The sequence below is a fragment of the Phocoena phocoena genome, chromosome 6 (genome assembly GCF_963924675.1).
Source record: "Phocoena phocoena chromosome 6, mPhoPho1.1, whole genome shotgun sequence".
NCBI lineage: Eukaryota > Metazoa > Chordata > Mammalia > Artiodactyla > Phocoenidae > Phocoena > Phocoena phocoena.
Window position 1 is genome coordinate 43,013,430 of NC_089224.1, and position 15,294 is coordinate 43,028,723.

The 15,294-nt window shown below is 38.5% G+C and overlaps 1 pseudogene; it reads right to left on the bottom strand.

Annotated features, from left to right (window-relative positions):
* Positions 1-6,064: 6,064 nt before the first annotated feature.
* On the bottom strand, positions 6,065-6,812 carry LOC136125037 (V-type proton ATPase subunit E 1 pseudogene; annotated as a pseudogene).
* Between the last annotated feature and the right edge of the window lie 8,482 nt (positions 6,813-15,294).

Sequence of the window (15,294 nt, forward strand, 5' to 3'; positions counted from 1 at the left end):
AATGAGTTGAACAGAATTGGCCTGCCTTGAATATATTTAAAGTTAACTATCAGTTGTTACCATCTGATTAATCTGGTTATGTCACTACCATCTCAATTCTTGATGAATTAGCAAAACACTTTAAGTTTTTAGAACTACTTTATTGAGAAAAAAATTTGTTGACTTCCGTTTGCAATGTCAGAAATGCATGAGTGAAAAGAAGGATGAGCGGGACCCAGCACAGGAGGTCTTCATGCTGCTGTAAGTTGGCTTACTCAGGTAAGAACTTAAAGTTTTCTTCACACTTTGGCCTGACACACTAGCTGGATTACAATAAGCACCAGAAGCACAGTGAGGCACAGGAGCAGAAAATTAAACATGCCACACATCTAAATATAGCACAAGAGAGAAAATCTAAGGTTCTAAAGAAAGCAATGTAGAGGAAGTCTTCACTTTGGTCTCTCGCTGGATAGACTGCCAAACACTCTTGTCAAACATCTTCATGAAACTATTCTAAAATCAATTTTAATACATTTTAATGATTTTTGTTTCAAAATGTAAGACTTTAAAAATATATATTTGATGGGTAAAGTCTGTAAGCTAAACCATAGGCAAGTTTTATAAGTTTCTGGTGGTTATAAGGGTCAAACTACATGGCAAGAGGTACTCATGCTATATAGATGCAATGCAAATACTTCATGGAGAGATGCCAGAGTGACATATTGTATAAAGAAATAGAATATGTGATCAACCATAGTGAAGGAGAAACGAACCATACAATTAGACAAAGGCAAATCCAGAATCTGAATGCTTATGGTACAGAGATGGTGATGGAGATGATCTCCTTTATATGGCTATAGGAGAGGAAATGCACTTCTAGAATATTTAAGGCTAGAATGACAAATTCATGGCCCTCGCTTGTCAGTATTAGTATGAGGCTAATGGAGGATTAAAAGGCGTGGTGGAGATAAGCACCCTGTAAATGAGAAAGTCCTGTTCAGGAAAAAGATATTCCCTGCAGGAGTAAAGTTCCGGCACCATGGATCATGCATAATTTTAAATTTATATATCATAGATGGATAGATGAAATTTTATTTCAAATCTGGGATTTGGGTAAGTCATGGAGATATCTCAGTAAGTGTTGATATAAGACTAGAATGACTAAGTTGTAGTTTATAAAACTTAAGAATTTCAGAGACATATATAAATTTTTAAGATTTTCTGAGATATATAAATAGTGCCTGGACATACTTAATCAAAAACATGCTCTTTGAATATAAACTTTAAATGTATTAATACAGAGCTACTCTTTTGCATTCTTTAAATATTTTTTTTCTATTGCAATCACTTCTATGTCTTAAATCTGACTGGGGGAACCATGCAATTACAAAGATGAGGATGCAAAGTTCCTGATGTTAGTACAAGTTATTTTCAGAGTCAAATTCGAGGAGAGAATAAATCTCTTAAATTTTACTCTGCAGTCTCAACATTAAAGTGATATACATGTCACACTTACTCAGTGCTTTTATTCAGGAAGTAAAAAAGGAAGCCAGCAAATGGCTCTGACATTCCCTACTCCTAAAAGTGCCTTAGTCCCTGCAGTGTATCTGTTAAGAGGTAAAATATAAAAGTCCAGTCCATAAGGTTTAAGGATTTGATCTTTGAGGAAAAAGCAGAATAAAATATTGTTTGTGATTCTGACTCTCTTAAAACATGCAACTATAAGGTCAAAATAGGCAAAATTAAGAAATAAAACTTGCTTCATTGAGAGGCAGGATTGTAGCAAGGGCTGAGGGAGATGGGACTTGCAATACAGATTTAGGGAGATATCTGCATAGAGGTGATAGTTGAAGGCATGAGTGACGATGAGAACTCCAAGGGTGAGATATGACAGAAATGGCCTTTGATTCTCAGACCAAGGAAGGGTGAGAAGCAAAGCACACAGAGTCATAATGAAATACTGTAGCTGCTATTTTTCACAAGGGCAGGGGGCAGAGAAGGAGCTTCATTAGGCAGCTGATTTCCTCTTTATTCCTACTGAGACAGAATGCTGGGCTGATTCCCATTCTGATGATTGTTCTTACATCGCTTTTCAGCGACATCAGGCTCCTAAGTCACAGAAAGTGTGCACCAAACTCAGACATCCAGAGAAATGTGGCGATAATGAACTAGGAGAGAAGGACAATGCCAAGCTACCTGCTAGAAGACTAGTGTCTGAAGCAAACCATACTACAAGACAATTTTGTTGTCTTTCATTCTTTCTTGCCATATGGCTAATATTTAGAATATTCTCTCTTTTTAAATCAAAAAGCCTTTTCAAAAGAATGGCTACAAGTTTCAACATTTTTAATTTTGTCTTTTCTCACTCATAAGAATCTTCCCTTGAACTTGACCAAGAAAATTATCAGACATACAGAGCTTTTGTTTTGTCAAAACAGAAGTATCAGTGTATTTCTCTTGATGTTTTATAAATATAAATACATACATATATGTACACATACATGCATGCCTCCCTCCCTTCTTGCCAGGCTACCTTTCCCCACTACTAATGAATACTGAGCTAAATATCCTGACTTCTGTAACCATTTACTATGGTTATAAATTTCAACTTATTCATTCATTTAACAAATACTTTTGTGCCCAGCCCTGGCTGCACAGTAGCACCCTCTGGGGATCTTTCAGGGTTCTCAATGCCCATGCACATCCCCTGGCAGTTACATTAGACCCTCTGGGTGGGGCACAGGCATCAGCATTTTTAAAGATCCCCAGTTGAGGCCAAGGTAAAGGAACTGAGGCCATGAAACTTGCTCAAGATCACAGAGCCAGGAGGTGGTAGAGGCCAGGAGAGATGCCACTCCAGGACAGGACTCCTCCCTGCAGCTTCATTCAGGCCTTCAAAGGGACACTGCTTAGTCACATCTCTCTGACCCACAGCTTCCACCCTGACCATGACCCCAGCCCCACCTCAGTGCCCTCCCCGCACCTCACACTCTCACTGCCTCAGCTCACAGCCCACCATGAGCTCCACGCTCACAGGTAGTGGATCTGCCCCAGCGTTCTTTCTGCAGCCCCGTCCTAATAAAATATAAATAAATAAATAAATACTGTTGCGAGTCTGCATTGCTAGGTCCACGAAAAAAAGGCAGACAGTGCCCCTGCCCTCAGGTAAACTCATTCTGGAGTTTACATTCAGAAAATACATCTTGCTCCTAATAACGGTATATTATGATAAAAAAATAAATAAGAACAAAAAACAAAAAAGGAAGGGATGGAAAAGAAGGATAAAACAAAGTTTATTGGTTTTCTATGTGAGAAGAAAACAACAAAACATTCTTTAAAATTTTGCTACTGTTTCAGATCATTTTGTCTAGTTTAGCAGCGTCACGTGATTACATTTCTCTAATTCTCTAGTCCTCTAATCATATGCCTTAATAATTGAGTAGACATACATCAACATGACCCTGAAAAATATGGCATGTTAACCCTATAATAGATCACACAGATTCAAAATGGCATTGGAAACATTAATCCTTCTTCCAACAAGTATTTTGACTGTCTTCTATGTTGCAGGTATTCTTCTAGTTCTCGAGATTCAGCAGTGAATAGCACCCTGTCATCTTGAAGCATAAGGCTTGGTGTTTGACCTCAAAAGCCAGTCAATGATGCGTGGCAGAGACTGTCTTTAGGAGACTAGCAGAACCAGTATAAACAGTAGCCCCCTTAAGTGACATCACTTTCATCCCCTCCCTTTTTTCCCATACCTCCAGATACAAAAGAATCATAGAATGCTAGAATTGAAACCTATGTTAGAGTTTTTCTAGATTATGTATTCTAATGCCTTTTACCTGAAGATGTGTGAATGAGGGCCAGAGGTTTTAATTAACATCCAAAGATTATTCAGCAGATTATGATAATGACAAGACATTAGAAAACTATTCCTTCTGTGTATGCATGTGTGTACACATGTATGTGCTAAGGGAACAAAGACCATGTAACAAGTAACCCCCTCCATTTCCTTAAAAACTATTTTCTGCATTTTTCTCAGTAATAAACTTGCTATCTTACTGTTCAGAGGATTTCTCATTTATCACTAAATTCTCCTTTGAGCTCTCAGACTTAGAAAACATTGAAAACCCTGCAGAATTTTTTCATCTCTTGATGTCCCTTCCATAAAGTAATTAAGATAATTCATTTTCTCCCATATTTTCCATACCCAGAAAATGAGAATCAAATGTAATTTTTTTTTTTTTTTTTTGTGGTACGCAGGCATCTCACTGTTGTGGCCTCTCCCATTGTGGAGCACAGGCTCCGACGCACAGCCTCAGCAGCCATGGCTCACAGGCCCAGCCGCTCCGTGGCATGTGGGATCTTCCCGGCCCGGGGCACGAACCCGTGTCCCCTGCATCAGCAGGCGGACTCTCAACCACTGCGCCACCAGAGAAGCCCAAATGTAATTTTTTAAACTCAGTAAAAAAACCCTTTGACTTTCTCTTTTATGATTACCTGTTTTTGATCCTCTGCAAAATACAAGGCAAACTTCCAACACAGACAAGTTAATGTTATATCCTAACTATATTTACCATAACTCAGTCATATTAATTAATACAAAGGTAGTGAGAAGCTCTCACATTTAGTCTCAAACAACATGAGGTCATGAGCATATGAGGGAATCATGTACTACTGGTCATTAATCTTAATTTCAGAAATTATATTTGAAGATTTAATTCTCTCTTCCTATGTCTAGACAGGCAACCAGGAATAATCTTTTCAGCTTTAATTGCATTTACGCCTATGACTTCATAAAAGGGACAATTCTCGTCACTATTTGCAAGAGAAAAAAAAAAGATCATACATAATCCTCATCATCACGTTATACTTGTCAGTAACCTCAATATCTGGGCCTCCATGGGAGACATCAAAGACATATAAAACAAATAAAAATTACACCCTTAATAAAAATCTATCCTTAACAAAAATCATAGTATTCATTAAGAAATTGTTGATTATCTGCTCTGATTACAAATGAGTGCAATGCAGTTTTTCCCTCAAGCAGCTTAGCTTCTATTTAAAGATGGAAGGTATATTACTCTGCTAGGGCTGCCATAATAAAATATCACAAATTGCATGGCTTAAACAATAGAAATTTATTTTCTCACAGTTCTGGAGGCTGGAATTCCAAGATCAAGGGGTCATCAGGTTGGGGTTTTTCTTGAGGCCTCTCTCCTTGGCTTGCGGGTGGCCACCATCTCACTGTTTCCTTACAGTGTCTTTCTTCTGTGCACATGCATCCTTGGTGTCTCTCCACGTATCCAAATGTCCCTGTCTTACAAAGACACCAGTCAGACTGGATTAAGGCCCACCCTAAAGACCTCATTTTAACTTAACTACCTCTTCAAAGGCCCTGTCTCCAAATATAGTCACGCTCTGAGATACCAGCAGTTAGGACTTCAACATGTGAACAACACATGGCATTGTATATAAGTGTAATAAAACATAATATACTACAGTAACTCAAGAGAAGATGCTGGCTAGTACACTGGTAAGGCTCTGCACCAGGTAACAGAGCAACTGGAAAGGAAGAGAAATAACATTTACTGATTATCCACTATGTGACAGTATCTGTGTTACATACTTTTTTTTTCCACATATGCATTTCGTTTTAATAAATAGAGCATATTCATGGCTTAGATCTTAAATCATATTACAGACAAACACTTCTAGGCCCAAACAGCTAACAGCGAAGCTGCTACTGCTGGAAGGAATGCAGCCCCACATGCACTTGAAGTCCAAAGAGCAGTGACCTGACTCTAGAGGCCACCACACACCGCCCCTCTGTAGGCTGGACGCTGGACCAGTGGACAGCAGGAGACTCGAGGACATTCATGCACCCACCATTTGACCCCTCACCTTCGTGCTGCAGAACCAGCGGGAAGTTGTATTACTGTCAGATAAGCTAGAGGAAGGTTTCCTGATCATATTAAGCAAAGCTCTCCCATTGCTACCAATCAGCCAGGGGCGTTAGCTAAAAAAGGGTATCCACTGATAAATACAGAATATGAGAACAGCAAGGAGGAAGCTATACAGCTCATCTTGTTTCTTCAAATGTCAGAAGTGTCCACATCACAGCAGTTGGTGGACAGCACCTCCTGCAGGCATAGTCCAAAAACTTCCTGTTGGCGGTTGCACCAAACAAGGCTCCCCGCGCTTCTGGCATCATCTACTGGGCTATGAGGCCCAGCCAGCTTTTGAGAGTATTGGAAACCTTGATTTTGCAATCCCCATTAAAAATCTCAACCTCACCAGCTACTTCCTCAGGCAGGTAGGCCTTCTGATCAATCTGGACATCAACATCTCTTTCCGTGGCGATTTTGTACATAGGGATTTGCACTGCAGGCTTCACCAGAGGGAAATCTTATTTCCTGCAACGAACAATCATTCTGGGCTCCAATAACTGGTACAAACCCTGGAGGACCATTCCATCCAGCAGTACTTGGTACCTGGTTGTATCTTTTACCCTTTGGCTAAGTCTATGTTTTGCTTCATTTAGTAGGTCTGTGATAAGATCATCCATCTCTCGCTCTGAGGACTTCGAGCCTCACTTGATTTATCAAATTGGACACCTGAATTTTCTTCTGTTGCTCAATCTGCTTTTCTTTCTTCTCATAGTATTCCATAGTCTTCAGTCTTTGGGTTTGCACAAGACAACCCTTCTCAATGTTGAACTCTTCCTCTGCCTTCACGTCTATTTCTTCTGCTTCCTCATTGGCTTCTTTTTCAATAAAAGCCATTGTGTGCTTAATCTGCTTCTGCACATCAGCATTGCTGAGAGCCATGGCGCTAATGACGCAAAGAGGCGGGCCACTGGCTGGAGCTCAGGTCTGATACGGGCAGCTGGCAACCGGGAAAAGAAAGCTGGCGTGGCTTCAGGCCTCCTCTGTTTTGTTGTGCTACGTACTTAACATGTGCTATCATGTGTAAAGCCTGTGGAAATCACAATCCAACCAGTTATCCCCATTTTATAAATGAGGAAACTGAGGCTCCAAGAGAGGAAAAGACTTCCCTAGGTAATGCAGCTGGAAGATGGTGGACCCATTTTAAGAATTTAGGTGTGTCATCAATGCTTATCTGCCTTCCACAAGAATATAATTCCTCCCTGCTGTTAGTCCTGGTTCTGCTACTCACTAGATTTTCTTGGACACCTCACTTACCTGAACTGGAATTCAACTTCCTAATCAATAAACTAAGAAGTGTCTTCATCCACTGTTTTCATAATTTCTTATTATATTGTAAAGTATTATAACCCATTATATGCACTTTGGAAATTAGGAAAAAAATGGAAAAAACTAAATGCAATATGCCACTCTAATAAAACCACCATAAATCTTTTGGTAAGATTCCCTTCTGGTCCCATCCTCCTAAACATAGGTAGGTAGAGTTTCCTTCTTGCATCACTTCATTTCTGAAGAAAAGCAAGTGGTCATCTCATTATGAGACTCAGATCAGATTAGCAAAATAGAAGAACAAGAGAGACAAAAAGAACAATGACATTCTACGAGCCCCTTCCTCTTAGTTATTTAGAAGGTTTCTTTGTCTGTGGATGCCTATCCATGAGGCAGGACTGACCTGTGTCACTTACACACAAACACACACATACACACACATCAGCTTTATGAAAAAACAAACTGAATGGATTCTAAGGGCCAAGAGGAAAGAGCCTAGCCATGAGGGAACAGCCAAAGAGTAAAGACAAAGGGACATTAAGGGAGGGGGAGAAGAGAGCAGCGGGGACAGAATAGACTCCTTGATCTCCATCCAAATGAACTCATAATGAACCTAAAAATGACTTGAGGCAAAAAGCAAAGAACTGTATTGCACCATTCTCTGGCCAATGTGTGTGCATTTGATCATTTAAGACTTTCCAGCAATGGACTGTATACCCTTCCAAAAATTAAGGGCATGACAGAGTGGTTATATAATGTATCTTAGAGACTAGGAATAGATATATACATATATAGCAAACATACAAGTATATATACAAGTTTGTGACTTGCCTCTGCTTTTCTCATTTAACAACTCATAGGCATATTTAATATAATTATATAGTCTTCATAACCTTGATTTTAATGCCTGCATAATGTCCAATTGAATAAGTATACCAACCAGTTTACTTAGTCATTATTCTATTTTTAAACCTTTGAATATTTCCACCTTGTAGCTGTGTACTCAGTGAGGCAGTCTATAATTTTTAAGAGAGAAAAATATCCTATAAAAGTTGTTAGGACTTCCTTGGTGAACATATCAGTTATCTTAGAGAGAACCTCGGTTTGGGGAGGGTAAAATGAGTGACACTTCAGTTTACAACATAAAGCAGCAAGCAACCGACCCAAGAATATTGCAGATTTTTTTAAATGTATGAGTTTCTAGGATTTAAAATACAAGTAATTGCTGAAATTAGGCAGCACTTCTCTCCCACAAAGCCAGGTGCTCTAAAACTTTATGTAGGAGCAACAAGCCTTTTAAAAGAAGAATCTCACTTTGTCCCAGCTTACCCTTCCCCCTCCCCGTGTCCTCAAGTCCATTCTCTAGTAGGTCTGCGTCTTTATTCCCATCCTGCCTCTAGGTTTTTCATGACCTTTTTTTTTTTTTTTAGATTCCATATATATGTGTTAGCATACGGTATTTGTTTTTCTCTTTCTGACTTACTTCACTCTGTATGACAGACTCTAGGTCCATTCACCTCACTACAAATAACTCAATTGCGTTTCTTTTTATGGCAAAGCAAGAGAGTGGCATATACATATATACACTACCAAATCTAAAACCGATAGCTAGTAGGAAGCAGCCGCATAGCACAGGGATATCAGCTCAGTGCTTTGCGACCACCTAGAGGGGTGGGATAGGAAGGGTGGGAAGGAGATGCAAGAGGGAGGAGATATGGGGATATATGTATACATATAGCTGATTCACCTTGTTATAAAGCAGAAACTAACACACCATTGTAAAGCAATTATACTCCAATAAAGATGTTAAAATAGAAGAAGAATCTATTCCCTAGGAAGTTTAATGTTAATGGAATCTGCCTTCACAGGAAAGTATAGATGTCCCAAGAGAAAATCTCCTAGAAAAAAAATGTGATACTCTGTACTAGTGAACGAGGCCAACCTCAGGCTCTAGAATGTTGTAGGGAAGGGCTGGTTCTGCAGTGTTTGGCTGATACTGACACAGCAACTATAATGTGCCTTGAGAATAACAGCTGGATATATGCACTGAATGAGCCGGTCACTAAGAATTGTAACGTCTGGGAACCAATATCTACTTTGATGTGAAGCAAACACATTATAGGAAGAAGTGTCTTCTCTCCCTGCACACGAAGAAACAATTGCCAAATCGGCAACAGCTGGGTTCCTTGTTTGTCATGATGATTCCAGCAGTGTTCAATGTCGTGATTTTGGACTTCGTATTTTCAGAAGTAACTCCATATCACAGTGACAGCAGTATCAGCCACAGAGAACAGGTCCTTTGATGAGGTAAACAGATTTTTTTACAGGTCTTTTTCAGTGAAGTTATAATAACAAATATTTTGGACTAAATAAATATTCCTGGAGACCTTGAACTTAACTTGAGAGAGGAAGTCTGGGAAGAGAGGGCAGCACAGCAGCTAAGGTTCATTGGATGTGAATGTTTACAGGAAATTTGACCTTATTTTGTACTCTTAAACAGGTAAAGCAGGACGCAGCAGCTTCACTCTTAAAAATGGCAATGCAACGAGCATCTTCCAAAACAGTCTGCCTAATGTTTTTTAATTTGCCTTCATGATAAATTCCCAGAAGCTGACAAAACGAAATTACTATCATTTCTAGGTGTATAAAAAAAACGTAAAGCCAACTAAGTTGTAAAGCTGGTACATGCCAAGATTCAAAGAAAGAGAACCACTGAGTTAAAGAATAAGAAGAAACATGCCTTCATAGAAAATGGGAAACCTGAATATAGATAATAATGGAAGATTTAGAGTACAGTGAATGGAAATGGTAAAAATGTCACATATCACTAGAACATTCATTCATTCATACAAGTAATTAGCACTATTACATGCCAGCAATTGTTCGAGGTACTGGGGAGACAACGAATCATGCTGATTTCAATTAATTAAAAAGTTGGCAAACAAAGAGAACTTCAATTAGTGTGTTCATTGGTCTTTCCTCTTGCAGGAAAATATATATACATATATATTTTATATATACAAAATCTTATTTAAAGAAGCAAGAAGAACTACAGTCGTGCAGCCTGTGGAACAAAAACCACATTAACAGAAAGATAGACAAGATGAAAAGCCAGAGGCTATGTACCAGATGAAGGAACAAGATAAAACCCCAGAAAAACAACTAAATCAAGTGGAGATAGACAACATTCCAGAAAAAGAATTCAGAATAATGATAGTGAAGACGATCCAGGACCTCAGTAAAAGAATGGAGGCAAAGATCAAGAAGATACAAGAAATGTTTAACAAAGACCTAGAAGAATTAAAGAACAAACAGAGAAGAACAATACAGTAACTGAAATGAAAACTACACTAGAAGGAGTCAATAGCAGAATAACTGAGGCAGAAGAACAGATAAGTGACCTGGAAGACAGAATGGTGGAATTCACTGCTGTGGAACAGAATAAAGAAAAAAGAATGAAGAGAAATGAAGACAGCCTAAGAGACCTCTGGGACAACATTAAACACAACAACAATCGTATTATAGGGATACCAGAAGGAGAAGAACGAGAGAAAGGACCAGAGAAAATATATGAAGAGATTATAGTCGAAAACTTCCCCAACATGGGAACGGAAATAGCCACCCAAGTCCAGGAAATGCAGAGAATCCCATACAGGATAAACCCAAGGAGAAACACACCGAGACACACAGTAATCAAATTGGCAAAAATTAAAGACAAAGAAAAATTATTGGAAGCAGCAAGGGAAAAATGACAACATACAAGGGAACTCCCATAAGGTTAACAGATGATTTCTCAGCACAAACTCTATAAGCAAGAAGGGACTGGAACTATATACTTAACGTGATGAAAGGGAAGAACCTACAACCAAGATTACTCTATCCAGCAAAGATCTTATTCACATTCAATGGAGAAATCAAAAGCTTTACAGACAAGCAAAAGCTAAGAGAATTCAGCACCACCAAACCAGCTCTACAGTAAATGCTAAAGGAACTTAAGTGGCAAACACAAGAGAAGAAAAGGACCTACAAAAACAAACCCAAAACAATTAAGAAAATGGTCATAGGAACACACGTATCAATAATTACCTTAAACGTGAATGGATTAAATGCTTCAACTAAAAGACACAGGCTCGCTGAATGGATAAGAAAACAAGACCCATATGTACGCTGGCTACAAGAGACCAACTTCAGACCTAGGGACACATACAGACTGAAAGTGAAGGGATGGAAAAAGATATTCCATGCAAATAGAAATCAAAAGAAAGCTGGAGTAGCAATACTCATATCAGATAAAAGAGACTTTAAAATAAAGAATGTTACAAAAGACAAGGAAGGACACTACATAATGATCAATCAAAGAAGAAGATATAACAATTATAAATATATATGCACCCAACACAGGAGCACCTCAACACATAAGGCAACTGCTAGTAGCTATAAAAGAGGAAATCAACAGTAACACAGTAATAGTGGGGGACTTTAACACCTCACTTACACCAATGGACAGATCATCCAGATAGAAAATTAATAAGGAAACAAAAGCTTTAAATGACACAATAGACCAGATAGATTTAATTGATATTTATAGGACATTCCATCCAAAAACAGCAGATTACACTTTCTTCTCAAGTGCGCACAGAACATTCTCCAGGATAGACCACATCTTGGGTCACAAATCAAGCCTCAGTAAATTTAAGAAAAGTGAAATCATATCAAGCATCTTTTTTGAGCACAACACTATGAGATTAGAAATGAATTACAGGGAAAAAAACGTAAAAAACACGAACACATGGAGGGTAAACAATATGTTACTAAATAACCAAGAGATCACTAAAGACATCAAAGAGGAAATTAAAAAATAACTAGAGACAAATGACAATGAAAACACGACAATCCAAAACCTATGGGATGCAGCAAAAGCAGTTCTAAGCGGGGTGTTTACAGGTATACAAGCATACCTCAAGAAACAAGAAAAATCTCGAATAAACAATCTAACCTTACACCTAAGGAACTAGAGAAAGAAGAATAAGCACAACCCAAAGTTAGCAGAAGGAAAGAAATCATAAAGGTCAGAGCAGAAATAAATGAAATAGAAACAAAGAAAACAAGAGCAAAGATCAATAAAAGTAAAAGCTGGTTCTCTGAGATGATAAACAAAATTCATAAACCATTAGCCAGACTCATCAAGAAAATGAGGGAGAGGACTCAAATCAATAAAATTAGAAATGAAAAAGGAGATGTTACAACAGACACTGCAGAAATACAAAGCATCCTAAGAGACAACTACAAGCAACTCTATGCCAATAAAATGGACAACCTGGAAGAAATGGACAAATTCTTAGAAAGGTATAACCTTCCAAGACTGAACCAGGAAGAAATAGAAAATATGAACAGACCAATCACAAGTAATGAAATTGAAACTGTGATTAAAAATCTTCCAACAGGGCTTCCCTGGTGGCACAGTGGTTGAGAGTCCGCCTGCCGATGCAGGGGACACAGGTTCGTGCCCCGGTCCAGGAAGATCCCACATGCTGCGGAGTGGCTGGGCCCGTGAGCCATGGCCGCTGAGCCTGCACGTCCAGAGCCTGTGCTCCGCAAAGGGAGAGGCCACGGCAGTGAGAGGCCCGCCTACCGAAAAAAAGAAAAAAAAAAAATCTTGCAACAAACAAAAATCCAGGACCAGATGGTTTCACAGGTGAATTCTATCAAACATTTAGAGAACAGGTAACACCCATCCTTCTCAAACTCTTCCAAAAATTGCAGAGTAAGGAACACTCCCAAACTCATTCTATTAGGCTACCATCACCCTGATACCAAAATCAGACAAAGATATTACAAAAAAAGAAAATTACAGACCAATATCACTGATTAATATAGATGCAAAAATCCTCAACAAAATACTAGCAAACGGTATCCAACAACACATTAAAAGGATCATACACCATGAACAAGTGGGATTTATCCCAGGGATGCAAGGATTAGCCAATATATGCAAATCAATCAATGTGATACACCATATTAACACATAATGAAGAATAAAAAACATATGATCATCTCAATAGATGCAGAAAAAGTTTTTGACAAAATTCAACACCCATTTATGATAAAAACTCTCCAGAAAGTGGGCACAGAGGGAACCTGCCTCAACATAATAAAGGCCATATATGAGAAACCCACAGCAAACATCATTCTCAATGCTGGAAAATCTGAAAGCATTTCCTCTAAGATCAGGAACAAGACAAGGATGTCCAATCTCACCACTATTTTTCAACATAGTTTGGGAAGTCCTAGCCATGGCAATCAGAGAAGAAAAAGAAATAAAAGGAATGCAAATTGGAAAAGAGGAAGTAAAACTGTCACTGTTTACAGATGACATGATACTATACATAAAGAATCCTAAAGATGCCACCAGAAAACTACTAGAGCTAATTAATGAATTTGGTAAAGCTGTAGGATACAAAATTAATGCACAGAAATCTCTTGCGTTCTTATACACTAATGATGAAAAATCTGAAAGAGAAATTAAGGAAACACTCCCATTCACCATTGCAACATACCTAGAAATAAACCTACCTAGGGAGACCAAAGGTAGGTTTGCAGAAAACTATAAGACACTGATGAAAGAAATTAAAGGTCATACCAACAGATGGAGAGATATACCATGTTCTTGGATTGGAAGAATCAATATTGTGAAAATGACTATACTACCCAAAGCAATCTACAGATTCAATGCAATCCCTATCAAATTACCAATGGCATTTCTTACAGAACTAGAAGAAAAAATATTAAAATTTGTATGGAGACACAAAAGACCCCGAACAGCCAAAGCAGTCTTGAGGGAAAAAAAACGGAGCAGGAGGAATCAGACTCCCTGACTTCAGACTATACTACAAAGCTACAGTAATCAAGACAATATGGTACTGGCACGAAAACAGAAACATAGATCAATGGAACAAGATAGAAAGCCCAGAGATATACTCACTCACCTATGGTCAACTAATCTATGACAAAGGAGGCAAGGATATACAGTGGAGGAAAGACAGTCTCTTCAATAAGTGGTGCTGGGAAAACTGGACAGCTACATGTAAAAGGATGAAATTAGAACATTCCCTAACACCATACACAAAAATAAACTCAAAATGGATTCGAGACCTAAATGTAAGACTGGACACTATAAAACTCTTAGAAGAAAACATAGGAAGAACACTCTTTGACATAAATCACAGCAAGATCTTTTTTGATCCACCTCCTAGAGTAATGGAAATAAAAACAAAAATAAACAAATGGGACCTAATGAAACTTAAAAGCTTTTGCACAGCAAAGGAAACCATAAATAAGACGAAAAGACAACTCTCAGAATGGGAGAAGATATTTGCAAAGGAATCAACGGACAAAGGATTAATCTCCAAAATATATAAACAGCTCATGCAGCTCAATGTTAAAGAACCAAACAACCCAATCCAAAAATGGGCAGAAGACCTAAATAGATATTTCTCCAAAGAAGACATACAGATGGCAAGAAGCACATGAAAAGCTGCTCAACATCACTAATTATTAGAGAAATGCAAATCAAAACTACTATGAGGTATCAACTCACACCAGTTAGAATGGGCATCATCAGAAAATCTACAAACAACAAATGCTGGAGAGGGTGTGGAGAAAAGGGAACCCTCTTGCACTGTTGGTGGGAATGTAATTTGATACAGCCACTATGGGGAACAGTATGGAGGGTCCTTAAATAACTAAAATTAGAATTACCCACTACTGGGCATATACCCAGAGAAAACCATGATTCAAAAAGACACATCCACCCCAATGTTCATTGCAGCACTATTTACAATAGCCAGATCGTGGAAGCATCCTAAATGCCCATCGACAGACGAATGGATAAAGAAGATGTGGTACATATATACAATGGAATATTAGCCATAAAAAGGAACGAAATTGGATCATTTGTTGAGACGTGGATGGATCTAGAGACTGTCATACAGAGTGAAGTAAGTCAGAAAGAGCAAAACAAATATCATATATTAACGCATGTATGTGGAACCTAGAAAATGGTACAGATGAACCGGTTTGCAGGGCAGAAGTTGAG